Source organism: Sinocyclocheilus grahami, unplaced genomic scaffold (assembly GCF_001515645.1).
Source record: "Sinocyclocheilus grahami isolate Dianchi unplaced genomic scaffold, SAMN03320097.WGS_v1.1 scaffold2263.1, whole genome shotgun sequence".
Classification (NCBI taxonomy): Eukaryota; Metazoa; Chordata; class Actinopteri; order Cypriniformes; family Cyprinidae; genus Sinocyclocheilus; species Sinocyclocheilus grahami.
The window spans coordinates 56,007-63,326 of record NW_015507442.1 but is presented as its reverse complement, the minus strand read 5'-3'; the positions used below and the strand labels follow the sequence as shown (position 1 = coordinate 63,326).

The window sequence follows — 7,320 nt, the reverse complement described above, 5'->3', positions numbered from 1 at the left end:
TTATTGAAAAAGGTTTTATAAATATATATATTTCTGTCATGATAACTCTGGGAGGGATTGGCATGGTAATGTACATGATAATGTTAATGTATTTGGTCTTGGTGGAAAAGATCTGCTTCGCGAGAGAACCAATCAGCTGCCATATGACAATGATGTCACCAGGTCAGATTGAGCTAGACCTATCGGCCTGCACCATTTAGAGTTTCATGCCAGAACTCTGTATATATATATATACACATATACTAGGGATGGGAAGATTCACCGATTTGCTCAGTGCATCGGCATAAAAGTTAATCGATTTGAAAAAGTGTGCATTGGATACAAGCTGGCATTTGTACCGCGATGCATCGTTTCTGACATATTTGCATCGGTAAAAACAGATTTATTTATATATAATTACTAGTGGATGCACTATTCTTATACTGTTTAGAAAGTGATCAATAATCTGTGACCAATATTTTATATGTATATTTCTCCTGTCTAAACTGTTTAGAATAGTAGCGCAATAATTCTGAGTCAAAATATTTGTTGTTGGATATTAAATGTGCCGTTTGTAAAATTTTAAACCTACATTTAAGTGTAATTTTATGATAGCAGTAACTGCATAGTGACTATTGTAATGGTATATATTCCAATAAATATTTGATTTAAATCATTGTAGAATAATGACAAGCTCCACACTTCCATCCATTAGGCCTACATTACATTAAAAGTGTGAAATGTTGTTTTTTAAAAACAAGTAAACTTTTAGTTGATGAAAACAAGTGCAGTGTATTTCCTCGGCTCTGACGGTGTGTTTGTGTGAATGAAGCATCTGCCAGATCAATAAACATAAATGTGAATTTAAATATAGAACACAGCTCGCTAATTTCCTAGATCACTGTTTTGTGTTCAAGTTAGTGTCATTTCTTCCAGATTTTTGAAATTTCCCAGAGTGAATGAAGGTACTCACTCCTGATAATTAATCCTCGCCGCGAAATTCTCCTCCGTTTTGGGCTTCAGATACAATGTGGGGAGCTTTTCTCTCACAAAAGGGTTTATGAGAATCGTAATTACTGCAATAAGCCCTCGGGGAGCTTTTCTCTGTGGTTTTGAGTGTGTGAGCACTGCAGATATGGCATTTTCATTAAGTCGCGTAACATGAGCGCAAGAAGAAGCACAAGCGTGCACTTTACATTAAGAGCTCTGATTGTTCTGGCGTGTGTTTTATTATTTTGTGCCTTTTCTGTGGCGTCTCACTGATGACGCTCAGAAATGAGCTTGTAAACACATCCAGGCGTCCTTAAACGGGTCATGAACTGAGAAACCAAAACTCCCTTGATCGTACATATCGAGGTCATTGTACTATAAAAACATCCTGTAAGTTTCAGAACTAAAAAATTTGTCGTTAGTCTAAAAACAGCTTATACTGAAGGCAGTCTGCCAAAACCACAGCTTGTGGAATGTTCTACTCTATGATGTAATAGTGTGGATAAGCACCGCCTCCACAGAAGAACGCCTGCTTCTACATGTGTTAGTTCTGTTTTTATTACGTGATCTTTGATCAATCGTTTGATATGTACTGAGTGGCCTATTTATGCGTTTTTAACCTAAATGACTGCAGCGTTCATCTGTGAGGAATGTAGGCTGTCAATCATACTCAGCTATTAGCCAATCACAGCAGTGGGCGTTTACTTCCGAGTTTACAATCCGCCACGCCTATTCAAACAGAGCGTTCTGATGAGAGGGTTAAAAACAGGACAGAAAATAGCCTATTACTTCTAAACTGTGATGTTTGATAACATTTGATCTGGATAACATTATAAGTGGACCTCAGAGAACAGTACAAAATAAAAAACAAAGGCAGTTCATGACCCCTTTAAGACTGAGAAACGAATACAGAGTGCTTGTGAAGCGCCTCAGTCGTGCTCGCTGCCAACTCGCTTTGCTAACAAGCTGTTAGCGGTTTGCCGTCCAAGCTGTTCTGATCGTTCTCACTCTCGACATGGTGCTCCCGCAGGAACGCTTCACTGCTCAGAGGTTGCTCTTTCAGAGCTCGCACGACTTAATGCAGATCTCAGTTACTGAACTAGGGTGTGTTCACTGAGGTCCTGTAGCTCATCTGCACTAGGCCAAGAGTTCAGTTTAGTTGCCCAATACAGGCATTTTGACATCATTTTTGTGTGAATTTGTCCATTTAAACACAACACTTCAGAGAAAGCTTAATATTTGCACGTGTTCTGAGGCGCTCACTGCACGCGCGAGCTTGCATCCTCTGGCTCTTAAATGTTTAAAATGGCAAAGCTTAAACAATGCGCATCCATCAACAGAAACATATATTAGCAGAACCCTGTTTGTTTTACGTGTTATTTATAGCAAACCATAGGACTATTACAGATGCGTTGTCAGATTTAAGTTGAACCGCGGTCCTAGCGCGTGCCGAACCGTGTGTGGAGAACCGTACGGTTAGATTTTTTTCTGCAAACCGTTCCACCCCTAGTTTTAATGGTTAACAGTTGATAATGTTTATAATGTTTGTAATGGTATTTGTAACAAAAACCATTAAAACTTCTGTTGTTGCTGAAAATCTATGGACGCCTGTTTTTGCCATGGAGTAAAAAACGTAAAAAGGTCATTGCAATTTATCATCTCACAATCTCACTTTTTCCGCAATCGCAAGTTCACCTCTCCCAGTTATGAGTTTTTTACTACGTTTCTGCTGCCATGGAAGAAACGATCAAGATATTGAGCAGATCAGTGGGTTTTTTTTGTTGCCACTTTGATGTTGACTTTCTTGATGTATTTTTCCTCATCTGTACAAACTACTCAAATCTTCACAGCCACTGTTAGAGAAACGCAGTTTGATGCATATTAATTCAGTCAGATTTGATGCTAAAAGCAGAACTAGAGCACTTAATTGGTGAATTATGGCCATTGTCTCAAAGTGAAGGAGCTGAAACTCCAGTTTTCTGGTCTTGCGCTCGCTCTCGGTGGCGCAGGTGTGCGATCAGTTTTTTTGGTGTTAAATGAATCATTTCCTCCAGAGAACAGAAGTCTTAGATGACGTCCACACATGAGATGTTCACATCTGGTGGTGCACTCAGGTGTCGGATACTAGATCTGTGCCAACACCTACCTAGACAGCATTTTAAGACACTCCTGATGATTGAAAACAGCAACATCTTGGTTGAATTCTAAGCCAGTATCATATATATATCCTTAACGTAGAAGGCAATGCATTAGAAAGCTGAACGAAATGTTGATTATAAATATACTTGTACTATAATAATGGACTACTTTACCCAATATTTGTGTAATTTTATGCATTTTAGAGTATGTTTGTTGATTTATTGCAGTGTATGGCTTCTGCAGTCTTTCTGCTGCGTTTGCTCTTGTTACAGTGTGTAAATAGATTGAGCAGGGCGCTAACGAGAGCTTCGTTATAGGACAGATGCACTGAGAACAGTGTTTGTGTGTCGTTCTCTCGCTTGCACCACATTAGTGTCCTGTTACCATGGCACCCGCATCACTGTCATCACACCGAGAAACAGTGAGAAGAAGAGCAGGACAGTGAAGAAGACGAGCGAAAACCAGCGGGAACGCAAATCACACCACAGATCTCGTTAATATCTCAATTATTTCTTCAAGTCGGCACAGCCATTGCAAATTAAGTGTTCTTGCCAAGACAAAAAGTCAGAGATCTCAATATGAACTCAAACATTTCTCAATACATTTTTTCCCAAGCAAATAATCTACATTCATTCTTAGCTCTGTGCTGGTGCTGTATGACAACTATTGACTCATCTGTGCCTATTTTATCTTTTCTGAAGTTATACTATATCAGCTGAGACAAAGCTGATGCTTAAATCAAACATAATTTAGAAATTAAGATGCCTGAGCTATAAAAGAAAACATTTTGTTTGGGTAGTGACATTAGAAACCAGAACGAGTGACTTTGTGAATTCGTGTTTGTGAGCAAAACAGTTAAGTGAATAATTCAATGACTCATTCATAAGGACAATCCTTTGTATGGTTCTTTAATGAATCAGTGTAGCTGAATGAATCAGTTGAATTAATGATTAAATGACTCATCCATAAAGAAAGTCCTTGTATTGTTCCAAAATTAATCAATGTAGCTAAATGAATCAGTTGAATTAATGATTCAATGACTCATCTGTAAAAAAAAAAGTCTTTGTATTGTTCCCAAATGAATCAGTGTAGCTGAATGAATCAGTTGTTTGAATGATTCAATGACTAATTCATAAAGACAGTCATTTGTATCATTCCAAAATTAATCAATACAGCTAAACTAATCAGTTGAATGAATGATTCAATGACTCATCCATAAAGACTGTCACCTGTATGGTTCCCAAATGAATCAGTGTAGCTGAATGAATTGGTTGAATGAATCATTCAATTAATCATTTATGAATTAAGTCATTTCCATCAGAAATGAATCGCTCGAATGAATGATTCAGTGAGTCACTCATAAAGGTTTTAAAAAACCATGGCGCAACATTGAGCAGATCTAAATTTCAACACTTTTCATTTAATTTTCAATTTATTCGCCACAGCTGTAATGGATTTAGTTTAACTGTACAGCAGCATTTGTGTCCGTGTGCTGCCATACTTTCTACAAGCGGAAACTGAGGATAATGCGGATATTACGTCATTGATAGGCAACAAAGACCTTCTATGGAATTTCTATGGATTTACAAAATCCTTGGGAACTTTAGGGATAACGTAAGTACACAACTGCATGAAATATATCCCACTGTGCAAGTAGTTTTTGTATATTTTATCACAAAAATCTTACATGTTGTGCCTTTAAAACACATATGGAGGTGTAGACATGTGTGTGTATGTTATCCCGTTCAGTCGGTCCATAACACCCTCTCTGCCTATTTCCATAATTATGGTAATGCCGCAGATGGCGAGCATCTCAGACAGTCAATTTCTCGGTTTACAGAAGCATTTGTGTGTGTGTTTGCAGTAATGTGAGTGACAAACTTCATCATCTGCATCTGCACACTGTCAATCCCTCAGGGACCTCCTGCAGATCAGTGTGTGTGTGTGTGTGTGTGTGTGTGTTTGAGCCCGAGCCTGTGTGTGTGTGTGTGTGTGTGTGTGTCTTTGAGCCCCTCCAGACGCAGATCATTTTAGCTTTACCTCAATCTCACTCACTATATCCAGAACCCTGGAGAAACCCTTCCGTCTGTGTGTGTGAGTGCGTGAGTGTGAGTGTGTGTGTCTGTGTCTGTGTGTGAGTGTCTGTGTGTGAGTGTCTGTGTGTGTGTGTGTGTGTGTGTGTGAGTGTGTGTGTGTGTGTGTGTGTGTGAGTGTGTGTGTGTGTGTGTGTGTGTGAGTGTGTGTGTGTGTGTGTGTGTGTGAGTGTGTGTGTGTGTGTGTGTGTGTGAGTGTGTGTGTGTGTGTGTGTGTGTGAGTGTGTGTGTGTGTGTGTGTGTGTGAGTGTGTGTGTGTGTGTGTGTGTGTGAGTGTGTGTGTGTGTGTGTGTGTGTGAGTGTGTGTGTGTGTGTGTGTGTGTGAGTGTGTGTGTGTGTGTGTGTGTGTGAGTGTGTGTGTGTGTGTGTGTGTGTGAGTGTGTGTGTGTGTGTGTGTGTGTGAGTGTGTGTGTGTGTGTGTGTGTGTGAGTGTGTGTGTGTGTGTGTGTGTGTGAGTGTGTGTGTGTGTGTGTGTGTGTGAGTGTGTGAGTGTCTGTGTGTGTGTGTGTGTGTGTGTGTGTGTGTCTCAGTGAATCAAAGGCCTCTTTCAGTCTCTCTGTCTCCAGCACTGAGTGTAAAACACTGAACACGTCCTCATCACGCTGCTGCGTGACAAACCTTAGTCTAGTGAACCGCTGAATCTCATGTGGAAATGTCTAGGTCACAGAAAATCAGGAAAATAAAGTTTCCTTAAAGAAAATAGATGCATGTGAAATTGCCTTAACATCAACAGAAAGGCACTCATGGCTGAAAAATGGACAAAAACAGAAATTATAAATAAATTTTCACATGCATTCCAGTAAATAAGATATTAATTCATTAATGAAAGTCCTTGTATTGTTCCAAAATTAATCAGTGTAGCTGAATGAATCAGTTGTTTGAATGATTCAATGACTAATTCATTTATTTAATGAAAATTAAAATAACATTTTCAATCATTTTGCTTTGTGACTGAAAATAAAGACTACCGTTAATGTTTCAGATTTTTCATGTCAGTGAAGTACATGTAATAACCAGTTATAAATCCCATGATAGCGTAAGTGAAAAAAAATACAAAAAATGTTAAACTTGGTGTTACTGCAAAATCAATGCAGATTCATAAATTAAACAACAAATACCTCCATTGCTACTGAAGTGGAGATTTATGGCCCAGTGTAGGAGAAAAAACTCATTTTGAGAAAACGGCTTTTAAAAATATGTATCGTAACTGAACACAAAATCTATAAAGTGCTATAAAAGACAGTGTCTTCTGGATGTTTGCTTTCCACTAGTCTGAAAAAAATAACATTTATGAAAAACCAAAAAGCCCTAAGGTGCATAAAAAAATATAATTAGTAATTAATACAAAGCATGCTCTCTTAAGCAAAATCTGTGAACTCCTGTTGAACCTGTATGAGTTCATGCTGTTATGAAAAAACACACACAATGTACAACAATAACTTTAAAATAAAATTATTAGAAATTCAATTAGCATTTAAATGTAATAAAAATAAAAAAAAGTACAAAAAAAATTGCATTTAAATGAATAATAAATGTAATTTTTAAATTATTTTAATAAAATAATAAATGTGTTTACAATTAAATGTATTTAAAAAATGACAACTTAAATTAAATTCGCAACTTAGATGGAAACTAGAACTAGAAGGAAAAAACTGCTCTATAAACTGCTCCTGTTGTTGTAATGCAAAATACAGCTTCGTGGCAATTAAATTCGCAACTTAGATGGAAACTAGAACTAGAAGGAAAAAACTGCTCTATAACTGCTCCTGTTGTTGTAATGCAAAATACAGCTTCGTGGCCGTGTTATACACAGACAGAAACAGTTTCACTCTTTTCAGCGTGCATATGAATAAATATGATCACATCGTTCATGCATTCATGGCGTCATTCTAATGACATCACATGAAACAAATCATGAAAAACAGATTGCGGAGGTCATGTGATGATGCATAAATAAAGATGAGGATGAATAAAGCAGAGCGGCGCGTCTCTGTCCGTGGTGCTGAATCACAGCTGAACTCACTCAACGCTAGAACGGAATCTGATAACGGAATGTTACCGTGCTAAAGCATGGTAACGCCACGGTAACGTGCCCCAAACGACTACTTGTTGTTGGCAC

At 38.0% G+C, this 7,320-nt stretch overlaps 1 protein-coding gene across 1 annotated transcript in view; it reads left to right on the top strand.

The window, feature by feature from the left end:
- The first annotated feature begins 7,219 nt into the window (after positions 1–7,219).
- Positions 7,220–7,320, top strand: part of LOC107574533 (glutamate receptor ionotropic, kainate 2) — a 46,454-nt gene continuing 46,353 nt past the window's right edge. The window contains exon 1 of the mRNA XM_016260990.1: positions 7,220–7,320. This exon is cut by the window's right edge and continues 363 nt beyond it. The gene's annotated coding sequence lies outside the window, so the exon portion shown is untranslated.